At 41.7% G+C, this 16,130-nt stretch overlaps 1 protein-coding gene across 4 annotated transcripts in view; it reads right to left on the reverse strand.

Moving 5' to 3' along the window:
* The window catches only part of ACO1 (aconitase 1), a 254,019-nt gene that overhangs the window by 50,029 nt on the left and 187,860 nt on the right, over positions 1-16,130 (reverse strand). Inside the window, exon 1 of one of the 4 annotated variants that reach the window (XM_075825661.1) lies at positions 8,102-8,219. The exons of the other annotated variants lie outside the window; for them this stretch is intronic. The gene's annotated coding sequence lies outside the window, so the exon portion shown is untranslated. Of the gene's footprint in view, positions 1-8,101; positions 8,220-16,130 lie in introns of those variants that run through there. 4 annotated transcript variants of the gene reach the window in all.

The raw sequence follows: 16,130 nt of genomic DNA on the forward strand, positions 1-16,130 counted from the left end.
AAGCGGCGGTGGTCGTTTTCATAGAAACGACCGGCACAACTAAGCTAATGACATGCGCTATAGAGGAGGGCATATCTTACAAACGCTGCACTACAGAAAACAGAAGATATTTAAAAAGAGGTTTATTTTTACATTTCTAGGGCTGTGAGCATTGAACTTTATGTTGGGAATAACCCTTTAATTATAAAAGTAAATCCCATTATAATTCCATAACATTTTCTGAAAGTAGACACCTGGCACATTGTGAAAGTGGCACACTCATGGGCGCATTCAGTTTGCATCAAAGTGTAAAAAAACAACAACACATTTGTCACTTCAAGCGAGACCCAAGAAGACCCTGACACACACCACCTCCTAAAAAGCTCAAAACGTGCAGCGTTCATACATGACACCTATGTCTACAGTACATGCACATATATTAACACAATCACCACAACCGAAAGGCTAAGAACACACGGGGAGGCAGTTGCACGCAACCGAAACCACATTCCCACGATGTGGCAAATGGCCGCTCCATTTCGCCATTAATGGTGCGGCCAATTGCCACTGCACCGGGGCAGAGTTTTGGACGCTTACAGCTGCTGCTCCGTGAATTCTAACATTCCCCCCCCAAAAAAAAATCTGCATTCATTTTTTTTTCCACGATTTGATGCGTTCTGCAATGCAGCTGCAGGGTTGTTCTTTACCGCAATTTTCGCGATTTTAACCGCACCTCAATGCCTGAATACCAACTCGTTGTGGCAATCAGAGAGCAAATATTCTCTAACTGGTAAGGGGAGAGGTGTTCACATGAAGCAGTTCCTGTAACACCCCTGGGTCACTGGGGGCTGTACAGGAGTAGTAACCGGTTGGGATCTTTCTTCCTGCCGTCACCTGCAGCTCCCAACCTCCCACCCTTCACCTACACAAACACAGACACAGAGCAACTAAGAAAAAAACTTTTTTCTGTTCCCTACTTTCAAATGCGTACTGCACCCTGAATATTGAAGCTGGAGCTTTGATCATGATATTATTTGAAAGCGTTACAAGATTTTTTACAAGGGCTACAATAGAATACCATGATCTAAGCTCTAGTCCTTATATTCTAGTGATGGTAAGCATTGAAAGTCATGGCGTATTTACATAGGTCCTTGGCAGTGAAATTACTTAAGGGCTTATTAAGCAAACTGATTCAGTGCCAGCGGGTCTCGCAGGATCGATCTATAATATATCCCATCTAAGTTATGAAGTTAGATGTGATGGATAACAGGTGGATCCTGCGTGTCAGAGGCACGCAGGACCTGCTGACACTGAACCAGTTAGTCGGGCGGACTTGACGGGAACAGGATTTAGTGAACAATACAGCTGCTCTGTCTACAGAATAGCTGTATTTTAAAAAGTAAAAATAACTTAATAAAAACTAATTCTAAAGTTGCACCAATCACACTGATCACAGTGCACCAATCAAAGATTTACACAGCCTTTAAAGTGTAACTAAACAAAATCAACAAACTTGACGTTGAAGTTTTGATTGATGGGCGTCCGAGCACTGAGACCCCCACAAATCTCTAAAACGAAGCGGCAGAAAAGCTCGTGTGAGCACTCAGCCGCTTAGTTTCGGTTCGGCTTTTTCCCGGAAAGCTGATGTATCGGAGTACGGGCTCATAGACTTTATATTGAGCCCGTACTCAAATACATTGATTTCCGGAAAAAGACGAACCAAAGCGGAGCGTGGGCTCAATAGAAAGTCTATGAGCCCGTACTCCGATACACGGCTTTCTGGAAAAAGCCGGACAAAAACCAAGCGGCTGAGCGCTCACACGAGCACTTCTGCCGCATTGTCTTATCGATTCGTGGGGGTCTCAGTGCTCGGACCCCCACCAATCAAAACTTCTAAGATGTCGTACATTTAATTACCCTTTAAGAAAGATTTCTGTTTACACTACAGCGCAGGTGAAAGTAGCAAAGGAAAAGTTTTGATTGTATTCTCCTTTTCAAGCTGTAAAACATCCTGTTGGGGAGAAGCAGATCCTAGAAGGATGAAGAAAGATCAGTCAGGATATTACTGTACAATATTAGAACCACGTGTAGTTCCCTACTGTACTCCCAAAGAGTTATCATCATCAGCACTGGAGTAGTAACAGATTATTTTGCTGAATCCAAACGTTATGATCTGAACGGTAAAGCTGATAATTTCTCCAACTGTAAAAATTGGCATGGGGAGGATGTGGGCACCATTTATTTTAGTGGTGGTTGTCTAGGGAAGATCACACTATTTTAAAAAGAAGTCAGCACAGCAATTGCCCCGCTTGCCTGGCTCCTCTAAACCCTAGCGATAGGCTGTTCTCTCCAGGTGAAGCGGTCTGGTAAAATGTAGCATTGTTTTATTTGAGCGGCCGTCCATGTAATGCGTGGATGACAGAACGGCTTACCATTTTTGTTAATTGGTAGGGGTTCGCGAGGAGGGAACCCCCTTTTCTAAAAAATTGATAAGCCTTAAATTAAAAGCAATTCATTTTTCAATATACTTTCCGCATTAATTCCTCACAGTTTTCAAGAGCTCTGCTTGTTATTAACTCCTTAACGCCGAAGGACGGATATATCCGTCCTCAGCAGCTGCTAGTTCGCGCAGGAGGACAGATATATCTGTCCTGTGATGGCGCGGGTACTGTCACTGTACCCACGCGATCAGCGGCAGGAGCACGGCTGTTATACACAGCCTGGCTCCTGCTGCAACTGCCGGAATCGAAGCGCGCTCCGATTCCGGCAGTTTAACCCATTAAATGCCGCTGTCAATAGTGACAGCGGCATCTAATGTGTTTGACAGAGGGAGCTCCCTCTGTCACCCGATCGGCGCCCACGCAAAGAAATCGCGGGTCGCCGTCGGGTTTCCATGACAGCCGGGGGCCTAACAAAGACCCCCAGGTCTGTCATCAGCAACTGCCTGTTAGGCGATGCCGGTGGCATGACCTAATAGGTTGCCTGTCAGTTTTACACTGACAGGCAATAATGCTTCGGTATACTAAGTGTACCAAAGCATTATATGCGATCAACAGATCCCATAGTGAAGTCCCCTGGTGGGACTTAAAAAAAAAAATGTCAATCAGTTAAATAAAAGTTTGTGAAAAAAAAAAAAAAAAAAAAAAATGCAGTCAAAATCAAATAAAACTACTTTTTTGGCCCAAAAAGTGGTTTTATTTAGTACAACTGTCAAAACAAATAACACATTCACATATATGGTATCCCTGCGATTGTAACAACTTGACCAATAAAATGAGCACATTAATTAAACCGCTGGATGAACGGCGTCCAAAGAAAACGCAAAAAACAACGGCAAAATTCTCTTTTCTCCTATTCCCCCCATAAAAAATAAAATAAAAGTTAATCTATAAGTCCTATGTACCCCAAAATAGTACTAATGAAAACGACACATTGTCCCGCAAAAATCAAGCCCACATACGGCCACATCGACGGAAAAATAAAAAAATTACGGCTCTTGGAACGCGGCGATGCAAAAACAAGTAATTTTTTTCTAAAAGGGTTTTTATTGTGCAAACGTAGAAAAAACATAAAACGGTTACATATTTGGTATCCCCGTAATCAAGCCGACCCATAGAATAAAGTTAACATGTTATTTACGCTGCATAGTAAACGGCGTAAATTTATAACGTGAAAATTAATGCTGGAATAGCTGCTTATTTTCAATTCTCTCCTAAAATAAAGTTAATAAAAGTCAATTAATATGTTATAAGAAACTAAAAATGGTGCAATTACAAAATACAACTCATGCTGCGAAAAACAAGCCCTTATACGGCAATGTCGACAGAATAAAAAAAAAAGTTACGACTCTTGGAATGCGACCGTGAAAAAACAAAAAATAATCCTTGGTCATTAAAGTGCAAAATGGCCCGGTCATTAAGGGGTTAAGTAGGAACATTCATTGTTTACTTCCAGGTAATCAAATTCTGTCCATGGTCCGGTTATGAACACACACAGGTGCACAGCTCGCTACAGTATGTGTATCATTCCAGCACCTGTGTGTCCATCACATGACCATGGACAGCCTTTTATTCATCCATTCACATTAATTTGCTGAAAATGGACAACCCCTTTAAGCACAATTTTCTAACATACACAGATCAACTAAATTGCTCCATGTAGAGTAGTGGGTAATAGGAGAGAGGAACAGAAGGGATGCCCTGTTGTGAGAACGGTCAACGCATTGTGACAGCATCTCTGCTCTCTTCGTCCATAGACTGCCATGTATGTCACTTATATACCGAACAGTAGAAAGTGTCTGCTATGGACTTCCATTGAAAATAAAATGTATACCAATATGCAGGATGCCCTTGCATTAGAGAGCACAATCTACTATTCTTTCCAATACAGTTGAAGAAAAAAAAAAAAAGTATAGTCTGGTTATGGATATACATTTGGCCTATAAGCCAAACATACGTAGCGTGTACTTACAGTATAGGCTACAACGTAAGAGGAATATTTTGAAACATAATACATCTTCAAAATGTAACTAATGTTTGAGAAACTTCTGACATAGTGACATGTCAGAAGTTTTGATTGGTGGGGGTCTGAGCACGGAGAGCCCCACCGATCGCTAAAACATAGCGGCAGAAGTCCTCGTGTGAGCGCTCAACCGCTCAGTTTCTGTTCGGCTTTTCTCGGAAATGCGATGTATCGGAGTACAGACTTTCTATTGAGGCCGTACTCCGATACATTGATTTCCGAAAAAAAGTCAAACAGACACTAAGCAGCTGAGCGTTTACACGAGCGCTTCTGCTGCTTCGTTTGAGCTATTGGTGTGGTCTCAGTGCTCGGACCCCCACCAAGCAAAGATTCTGACATGTCAAAAGTTTCTCAAACGTTTAGCTACCCTTTCACCTTAAAGCGACAAGCAGGAAATAAAACAATAGCTTGGCAAAAGCTGTATGTACCTTTCTATTTATACTTGGCACTTTGTAATCGCTGGAGAAAGGTTCAGATGTAAACCGAAACGTCGATCAATGGTGGCGATTAAACCAGCACGGTTTTGATCAATTTTAAAGTCCTGGTGCTGTTACCCTAAGGTGAACAGTAGTAGTAGTATGTTCACATGGCCTATTTTCTTATGTTTTTTGGGCCGTAAACTCCCAAAAAAATCGGAAGCAGCACGCCTCCAAACATCTGCCAATTGATTTCAATGGGAAAACTGTGTTCTGTTCCGATGGAGCGTTTTTCGACGCGTAAAAAAACGGCCGCGAAAAAGAAGTGCAGGACACTTCTTGGGACATCTTTGGAGCACTTTTCCATAGACTATTGAAGAAAGCTCCAAAAACGGCCATAAAAAACGCCTCGAAAATCGCGAGTGGCACAAAAAAACGTCTTAAAATCAGGAGCCGTTTTCTCTTCAAGGATTTGAATCATCCCTTGCAGTAACGTGCACATGGCCAGATTGCAGTTTTTTTGAGGAGTGCTGTGCCGCTTTTTTGGAATACATACATACATAAAGTAAATAATTGCCCCTAATCCAAGAATAAGTAAATAATTAGCCCCTGCTGGTTGTTGTGTCACTCACGGTCATAATTTCTCTGTAGTAACTCTGCAGGGTTCAAAAGGAGGGATTTTTTTTTTTGACCCTGCAGAGTTGCTATTTTCTTAGTCAAGAATGACAACCTCTCCCCCAATCCCTGTTACTGGCAACCAGAGAGACAGCTCTACAGTGCAAGGCTGGGTGCCCAGAGGTCGTATACGCAGCACGTTGTAAAAAAAAAAAAAAAAAACACGCCACATTTGCGGTGGAATCGCACAAAGTTGCAACACTTGCCTATTCGTTGCGGATTTTGCAATACGATGGGGAAAATGCGCCACAGAAAAGCAACAAAAACGCAGCATAAATGGACATGCTGCAGATTTAAATTCTGCACTGCAGATCAATTTATTAACGTTTTCGCACCTTTTTTCCCACAGCGTAGGTATAAGATTTTCAAAATCTCATCCACTTTGCAACTACTGTAAATGCTGCAGGATTTCTGCACACAATTCCATGGCATTTATGCTACGTGGGAACCCAGCCTAAGAGTGCTGCCAAACGTCTCCTTATATCGAAGCTTCATGCGAACATGGCATTTAAAGAATGATGGGGAAAGTGTACTACATTAACAAATTTATAAGCTTTCAATGGACTTAGGCTTTTAACGAAGAATTTGGTATAAATTTTAAATTCCATATACTAGTCAGACGTGAATTTTCAACGCATAATATGTAAAACAAACCACCAGAAACAGCTCATTCACATTTTAACGTGTGAGCGTCTACAGTATATATATATATCTCTATCTCTCTATCTGTATAACCGAGGCACAAGTGGCGTAGTTGTCCATAGTAACTGGATTACATATGTGGGAAAGTGAAAGCAATGAGAGGATTGGTAGCGATGCGCAAATATTCCAAATTCTACCAGTGCAAACCAAGAACTCAATCCAGATTGAATTTAACAAACATTAAAGGGTTAACTAAATGTTCAACCTTCTGACATGTCATAGTGACATATCAAAAGTTTTGATCGGTGGGGGTCTCCATGCACAATCACTAAAACGAAGTGGCAGAGGAGCCCGTGTGAGCGATGAGCCACCTCGTTTCTGTTCGGCTTTTTCCGGAAATCGATGTAGCGGTGTACGGACTCAATAGAAAGTCAATTGGCCGGTACTCCGATACATCGGCTTTCCGGAAAAAGCAACTCAGCACTCGGACGAGCACTTCTGCCGCTTCGTTTTACTGATTAGTGGGGGTCTCCATGCACACCGATCAAAACTTTTGATATGTCACTATGACATATGCGCAGTGCTCGGACCCCCACCAATCAAAAAAAGATAGTGCATGCACAAGTACTGTTGGTTTGTAATATAGGTCCTGTCAAAATTTACCCCTTGGCACAGATCCACAGTTTACACACGCACGTCTATAAGACTCCGTACACATCTGCGTTGAAGGTTCCATTCAGATCCTATATTGCAGACTCGGACATATTTGATGGGGGGGGGGGATGGCCAAACGATTACAATAACATTATAACAGAATGACCCCTGTAAAAAAACAAAAAACCTTGGCTCCTCATAAAATAAATAGTGATCAAAAGTCTTATTTACCTAAAACCAGTACCAATATATAGTTCGCCTTGCAAAAACCAAGCCCTCATACACCTCCAAAAAGTTATAAATCTCAGAACGTGGCGACGCAAAACATTATTTTTTTTTTTTAAAGAAGTTCTCCTTTTGTAAAAGTAGCAAATAAAAAAGCCTAAATGTGGTATCGACGTAATCGTAATGACCTGCAAAGAAAAGAGAACACGTTGTTTTTACAGCACGATGAACAATGTAAAAACTAAACCAAAAAGACAACGGCGGCATCGTTGTTTTTATCCCATTCCACCCCACAATAAAATTTCTTTTAGTTTCCCATTACATTATATGGTGCCTTGAAAAACTACAACTCGTCCAGCAAAAAACAAGCCCTCATACAGCTATGTCAAATTGAAACAAAAAAAATATAATTAAAAAAAAAATAAATAAATATATATAATATAATATAATATATATTATATATACACACATAAGGTGACGACTTTTGGAAGGTGTGGAAGAAAGAACGAAGTGGAAAAAACAAAATAAAAGTTTAAGATCGATGTCCCCCTATATACCAAAACTGAATTTGACATTTAACCGCTTGTGTGCAGTTCTATGGAAAATGGAAGGGAGAGCAATCGTATAGGTCGTAGGGTGGTCAAGCATCCAAGTCAGTAAAAAGGTGCAAATCGCACCAAGTTGACAAGAACGGCACAAGTACCACTATATAATCCGCACAATTAGTTAGGCACTTTTCTCTTCCGTATACCACCTTACAGGCAGTGGTACATTTGGCAGGTGGTGTGCAAAAAACCTGATGAATTCAGTGCACTCTATGTAGGTTTATTTTGGCACAATTTTTCATACAATTCTGACATATTTTACTTCGTAAATTTCCTCCATTATGACAAATAAAAACTCAGCTATTCTGCAACTGTATAGAAGGTAGTGGGGCACTTCCGCAGCTTCCATTCACAGACCCACCATTAGCAGAAACAGATACTCACAATGCAGAAATAGCCAGACTTCAGACTCCGCTCATCAGGATAGTACAAGCCGCCAAACTCTGAACTTCAGCAGCTCCAGTACACACCGGCAACCGTCTCAGTGTGAAGACTTTGACAAGTCACACTGCAGTCCACTCCACCCTCGGGCCGTACACCCGCCTCTCCATACATAGTGCAGATAGGTGAAACATGACTGGTGTTCTAGTAGGGGAGGGGGAGATTAGCTGCTTATCCACAGTGCATGACTTCCCCAGCCCTCCCAAGCTCATGTGTGGAATATCTCCATGTGTAGCAGATAAGAATACAGACGCTTACCAGCAATTAACCCTTTGGAGACGCAGCAAATTTCAGTTTTTTTCATTTATTCCTCCCTTCCTTATAAAAGACATAACTTTTAATTCTTCGTCCCCGTATGAGGGCTTGTTTTTTGTGGGAAGAGTTATCGTTTTTAATGGCACCCGTTAATGTATCATAATGTACTGGGAAACGGAAAAAAAACAAAAAACAAAAAAAACAGTGATTCGAACCAGAGTCTTTTGGATTTCAGTTTTACGGCGTTCACGATACGGTGAAAACGACATATTAAATTCAGTATGCAGGTGGATAGGATTACGGAGAGAACAAATTGGCATTTGTTTATGTTTTACCACTTTTACAGAGAAAAAAAAAAAAAGTGTCACAAAAGACATTTGATTTGTGTCGCCATATTCCGAGAGCCATGACATTTTTTATTTTTCTGTCAATATAGCCGTATGAGGGCTTGATTTTTGCGGGAGGACTTGTAGTTTTGCATGACACCATTTTTTGCACCATATATTGTACTAGGAAAACCCCAAAAAAACAAAACAGCAATTAATTTTTTTACGCTTCGTTTTTACGGTGTTCATGGTGCAGTTAAAAACGATATGTTAACTTTATTCTGCGGGTCAATACGATTACGGTGACACCAAATTTATATTTGACTACTTTTACAAGGTAAAAACTAAGTGTAAAAAAAGAAAAAATTTATTTAGCGTCGCCAAATTCCGAGAGCCATAACTTTTTTTTCCTTCAACTGAGCGGTACGAGGGCATATTTTTTGCAGGACGAGTTGTAGTTTTTAACTGTACCATTTTTGGGGTACATCAAGTTTCTGCTAAATTTTTATTACATTTTTTTTGTTGGAGAGGAGTTGATCAAAAAACAGAGATTCTGGCTTTTTGCTTTTCTTTCTCACGGCGTTCACCGCCCGTGTTAAATTGTAAGAGATCAGACTTTTACGGATGCGGCGAAACCAATGTCGTCTTTTTTACAATGGGCACAAATGGAAAATGATTTTTTTTCGACTTTTAATATTTTGTTGTACATAAACAAAAAAAATAACTTTATTTAAATTATTTTTTCTTTATTTCTATTAGTTCGCCTAGGGGTTAAACGAGTGCGATCCTGCTCTTTACAAATAAATTCGCCCTCAAGGACGCTCACGATTCAGTTTAACAGAATTGTAGAATCGATTCTTTAGTGGCACCGTCGCGCCAAGCTGCAGGAGGAAGCTCTGCCCCATCGTCTCGTCACTTCCTGGTCCGCCCCGTTCTGTCTCTGCTTCCCCAGGGAACTGCTTTTCTGTAGTGAACAAAATGATACAGTACGGAACAGCGGTTCCGTGGGGAAGCAGGGACTCCTAGTACATAGCCACACTGCCCTGTAGATACCACCCCGCTGTAGATAGCAGCCCCCTTGCAGATCGCACCAGTCCCCCTTGTACTTTGTAGATCACACCACAACATCCCCCCCCCCCCCTAAAAGATCGGGCGGATGTAGCTCCCACTAGGAGCAACCTCTGGCCGGGGATTCAGCTGCTAGTGGCAGATACAGCACCGCGATCTGCAAGAAGTGGGGGTGCGCTATCTGCAAGGGGGTGTGGCACTGTCTACATGGGCACTATATCAGGGTGGCACCATCTACCCTGACAAATGAAATCCATCTTTCTTTCTTTTTTACGGTCATGAAAGACCGACTGGAAATGGGTGAGAATTCGGAGAGACTGATGCAAAATGGACACGAAAAACTGACCGTAGGTCAGTTATTAATGGCCATTTTTTTTCACCGTCGCGTTCACATGTACCATCATCAGGCCGCGAAATCCGGCTGACACATGGGACCATTTTTTTCTACGGTCCAATCACGGTCGTGTGATTCCGGCAAGGTCGGAGACCGGCTCAGGTGGTGACAGGCAGAGAGAGATGTTCGTGCACGCAGCATTGATTATAGATTCTGTTAACCTGTTCCCTGCCGGGGAACACAGAAGTTATAATAAATTAGATAAACATTTTTCCAATTGTATTTATGATAAAATAAATTATTTGCAGGAGGTTAAAAGTGGTTAACTTCATAGACTACATGTCCTATTTTCTCACGGTCCGTTGAAACAAAGGTCGAGTGAACGGCCACGCTGAATTATATAGGTCCGTGTGACGGCCGTTGTTAGTGTGAATAAGCCCTAAGGGCTTTTTCCATTTTAGACATTTAGGGCATATCCACAGGATACGCCATAAATGTCTGATAGATGCGGGTCCCAGCTCTGGGACCTGCTCCTATAACAAAATTGCGGGTCTCCCCACTCCCGTTTCACCTGGTACGGCGGCCAGAGAATACAGGCGTAGACTAATGGAGAGGGCCGAGCGCGGCTCTCCCTATTCAGTTTAATCGGAGTTACGGAAACAAGTGAGCAATCTCTGCTCGACAACAACCATACAATAGAATGGAATGGAATTTTTTCCTTCCCTTTTCCCTTCCCTTGGTTGAACTTGATGGACATGTGTCTTTTTTCAGTCGTACTAACTATGTAACTATGTAACAGAGCCGTGAGCACGCGTGACCCTCTCTTCACAAGCCCCCAGCGGTAGGTATGTGTATTTTTTTTTACTTAATTTTTTTTTTATTATGGTCTGTCCCTCAAAAGGTCAGAAAAGACCATTGAGAGACATTTCATTATTTTTTTTTTTTTCGTTTTCCACTGTAACTTTAAACCCTGCAGCAGCCTCCCAGTAATGACATCTCGGCGATCATGTGACCAGTTATTAAGCACTGTGCGTGTGAAACCAGAGAAGACAAAACGGCATTATCTTCTCCCCAGGGTCCCCGGCTGTCTGACTACCAAGCCTCATATGTTCAGCTGAAGCCCACGCCGTAGATATACTATGGTGCAGGCTTTAACCCCTTCCCTCCTCAGCTATTTTCACTTTTGTTTTTTCCTCCCTACCTCAAAAGCTATAAATTTTCTTATTTTTCCATCTATATCGCCATGAGGGCTTGTTTTTTGCGGGACAAGTTGTAGTTTTTCATGGCACCATTTATTGTACTGCATAATGTACTGGGAAGCAAAAAAATAATTATTTGTGGGGTGAAATGGGCAAAAAACAGCGATTACGCCATTTTTTGGGGGGTTTTGTTTTTACGGCATTCATCAGGCGGTAAAAACAACATATTCACCTTATTCTTCAGGTTGATACGATTACAGCGATACCAAATTTATATGTTTTGTTTTATGTTTTGCCACTTTTAAAAAATAAAAACTATTTGCTAAATTAAAAAAATCTTTTGTGTCGCCATTTTTTTATTTTTCCATCAATTTAGCGATGTGAGGGCTTAAATTTTGCGGGGCGAGCTCTAGTTTTCACGGATACCATTTTAGGGAATACGTGACTTTTTGATCATCTTTTTATTTCATTTTTTTGGAGCGCTAACGTGACCAAAAACCAGCAATTTGCGTGTTTTATGTATGAATTTTTTTACGGTATTCACCGAGCGGGTTAAACACTGCTATATTGTGATAGTTCGGACTTTTACGGACGTGGCAATACCAGTTATGTTAACTTTTATTTATTTTTTTAACATTGATTTAGGGAAAACATTTGAAAAGTGGGGCTTTTTTGAATTTAAAGCGGCTCTGTCACCAGATTATAAATGCCCTATCTCCTACATAATCTGATTGGCGCTGTAATGTAGATAACAGCAGTGCTTTTATTTTGAAAAACCACCATTTTTGAGCAAGTTATGAGCAATTTTTGATTTATGCTAATTCGTTTCTTAAAGACCAACTGGGCGTGTTTTTACTTTTTACCAACTGGGTGTTGTACAGAGGAGTGTATGACGCTGACCAATCAGTGACCAATCAGCGTCATACACTTCTCATTGTTCTTATCGGTGCGGGGTCCGGGTGTCGGACACGCACCGATGACATACTGATGACCTATCTGGTGGTTAGGTCATGAGTTTTCAGAAGGTGGATAAGCCCTTTAAAGGCACACATTTTTGATGTAGATAACTGCTGCTTCAAAACCTATACATGTGGATCATAAGGAAATTGCAAAAACCTCATCAAAACCTACACGAGAACGCATCTTAATCCTGTTACATAACGTTACAATTTGCTTCTCCCCAGTGTCTGAAATGGTTGATAACCAAGAATAGATTGCAATAGAAAACACAGTAAATGAAGATAAGATAGGATTTAGGGTCAGGGTCCTTTTTAAATACTTCAGCACACCCTATGGGTGCAGTCACACCCGGCAGTTTTTTTTGCTGACATTTTCTGTGACTGAAAATCAGCTCTATTCATCCATAATGAACTTGTAGAAATCCAGGCACCTGCTGCAGAAAAAAACCCCACACACATTCAGGTGAATGCAACTGAATTTCAGTCACAGAAAATGCCTGCAACAAAGTGTGCCGGGTGTGACTGCACGCTATAGGCTCGTCCACACGCTGCAGAATTGCTACGTTTTTTCCGGCCGGAATTTGGGACGAAAAAAAGCAGCAGCAGAGTACAGTAGCAGCATAGTGGATGAGATTTATTCAGAGCAGAAATTGACCTGCGGTGCGTGTTTTTTCGGACAGCAGCATGTCAATTCCTGCTGCGGAATGTGTCCAGAATTGCTGCATTTTTCAGGGGAGAGGTCTCCATCTCCTAACATTGTGAAAAACGCAGAAATTTATGTACCGTTTTCTGCTGTAAAAACCGCAGGAAATGGTGTGTTTTTGCCGCAGCGGAAAGTCTCTGACTTTCAACCGAATTGCTGCAGAAATTTTCTGCAACTATTTCGTCGTGTGTGGACAAGGCCTATGGGTAAGTCCACACGTAGAGTAAACACTGTGGACTTTCCACAACGGAATTAAATGTGGAAAATCTGCAGCGTATTACAGTAGCAGCAGAGTGGATGAGATTTGAACAAATCTCATCCACACACAGCGTAAAAAAATCAGCCAAACAAGCGTTCACAAATTGACCTGCGGTGCGGTTTCTAATCCTCAGCATGTCAATTTATACTTCGGAAACACTGCTTTTCTATTGCGGTTTTTCCCCCAATTCAGTGGGGAGGTAAACCTGCAACAAATCGCAAACATTATGATTTTTGCAATAGAAAAGCAGTGATTGCGCCGCAAAAATCGCAACTCCGAAAACTCCACAACCAAAAAAAAAATATCTATATTTAGATTAAAATGAATATGGTTTATATTTGCCGCCCTGACATTGTCATAGTGACGCTTTTTTTCTGTTCTCCGTCCAGGCCGGCCTCGTGGGATGACGTATCATCCTATCTGACTGCTGCAGCCAATCACAGGCTGCAGCAATCACATGGGCTACAGCGTCATCCCAGGATGCCGGACTGCACAACGGAGACAAGTGTAAGCATACACTTTTTTTTTCCCATGCACCATCACCGTAGCGGACACTCCGCCCGAAAAACTGCACTCCAGTTTGGTGCGTTTTTACGGGTAAAATTCCCTGCAGGTTCCAGAAGGGATACACTGCGTACTTTGAGGCAGCGCATCTTCCCTGTGTGAACATGGTCTATCTGTTGGTGTTCATGGAAGCAGTTCTTAGAACATTTTCTAGAACTTTTCTGATGTAGTATAAAACAAAAAAAAAAAAAACTTAGATTGCAGTAAATTCAAAGGGACCATGACTTACCTCCACGTGACTCCAATTTTTTTATGGACGCTAAAAAGGTTTTTGTTTTTTTCACGGATTCCATCACATGCTGAATTATGTAAGTATCAAAATGCCGTGCTTCTAGGGAAAAATACGGTGCCTCACTGACACAGTAAGTGCCTACGGGACGTAAAACGGACCCTTAGGGATATTAATTGCTGTCTTACAGGGTGCATGGACCCTAAAAACAATTATACATGCATCAATTTTCAATCCAAAGAAACGTTGTCTGTGGACAAATGACTTTTCAATAACTGGTAGAAAAATCGTGAATGCAGCTGTTGACGCAATTCTGGCCAAAACACATTAGGCTGGAAGTTTTGATGGGTGTGTCAACTAACACCCTCCAGTTAACTTACCTAGATCCATATCCAAAAGGTCGGATTTACACGAGCAAAAAAGGCTGCGTTTTGCGCGCGCAAAAAGTACTTAACAGCTCCGTGTGTCACCCTCGTATGATGCGTGGCTGCGTGATTTTCGTGCAGCCATCATTATGACACGGTTTGGAAACAGAAAAGCACGTGGTGCTTTTCTGTTTTCATTCATACTTTTTACTGCTGTTGCGCGAATCACTCACGTCACGCGGAAGTGCTTCCGTGTGCTGCGCGTGATTTTCACGCACCCATTGACTTCAATGGGTGCGTGATGCACGAACAACGCACAAATATAGGACATGTCGTGAGTTATACGCAGCGGACACACGCTGCGTGAAACTCACAGACAGTCTGCACGGCCCCATAGACTAACACAGGCCCGTGCGATTTTCACGCGCGTTGCACGGACGTATGTCACGTTCGTCTAAATAAGCCCTAAGTTATATCAATATATCGGAGAGAAGACACAAAGAGACACTCTTTGTATATCCCATAATGCTTCTCTGATTTATTGATAGAATGCAATTACAATAAAATCTTTCAAAAAGGGGAGTAGGCTTGAACTTAACCAATCATTTACAATGGGCCATTGGCTCCATCTCAGCCAATTACATACAATGGGGAGTTGCTCGTGCTGAGCCAATCACGAGCATGAAAGGCTTTTTACATGCAAGACTACAATTTCCCATAACATGCAAGGTCACCTCGACTGATGGATCATAATGACCCCACAGCTGCCGTGTTAGGCCTCGTTCACATCTGCGTTGGGGTCCCGTTCTCACGATCCGTCTGCGCTTTCCATCAGAACGGGACCCTGAACAGACACAAACCAGAGGTTTCCGTTTCCATCACCATTGATTTCAAAACGTCAGAACGGGACCCCAATGCAGACGTGAACGAGGCCTTACCAGTTTATTCCTCATAACAAAAACGGTAAACAAACGGTGTTCCCAAACTACAGTTTGTTCTGCAAACAAGCCCTCACACAGCTTTCCCGATAGAAAAATAAAAAAAAGTTGTGGCTCTTAGAATATGGCAACACAAAAACGAAATATTTGTTTAAAACCGTGATTTTATCGCGCAAACACCATAAAACCTATATACATATGGTATCACCGTAATTGCATCGACCCACAGAATAAGTTAAATATGTCATTTATAGCGCACGGTGAACGCCGTAAAAAAAATAAAAAAAAAAATAGAAGAAGTTTTGACGGCCTAATTCCACTAAATTCAGCAAAAAACCTATGGGATCAAAATGCTCACTATACCCCTAGACAAATTCTTTTTAGGGCTGTAGTTTCCCAAATGGGGTCACATCTGGGGGGTGTCCACTGTTTTGGTCTCTCAGGGGCTTTGCAAATGCGACATGACACCCGAAAGCAAATGCGACATCGCCTCTGCTAACTATTCCTGCTAAATTTGAGCTCCAAAAGCCAAAGGGCACTCCTTCCCTTCTGAGCCCCGCTGTGTGTCCAAACAGCCATTTATTACCACATATGGGGTATTGCCGTAATCAGGATTTGCTTTACAAATCTTGGGGTGCTTTTTCTTCTTTATTGCTTGTAAAAATTTATAATTTCTACATTTTATTGAAAAAAAATTTAGATTTTCAATTTTACGGACTAATTCCACAAAATTCAGCAAAAAAACTGTGGGGTTAAAATGCTCACTACACCCC

The sequence above is a fragment of the Rhinoderma darwinii genome, chromosome 1 (assembly GCF_050947455.1).
Source record: "Rhinoderma darwinii isolate aRhiDar2 chromosome 1, aRhiDar2.hap1, whole genome shotgun sequence".
In the NCBI taxonomy this organism is placed as follows: Eukaryota; Metazoa; Chordata; class Amphibia; order Anura; family Rhinodermatidae; genus Rhinoderma; species Rhinoderma darwinii.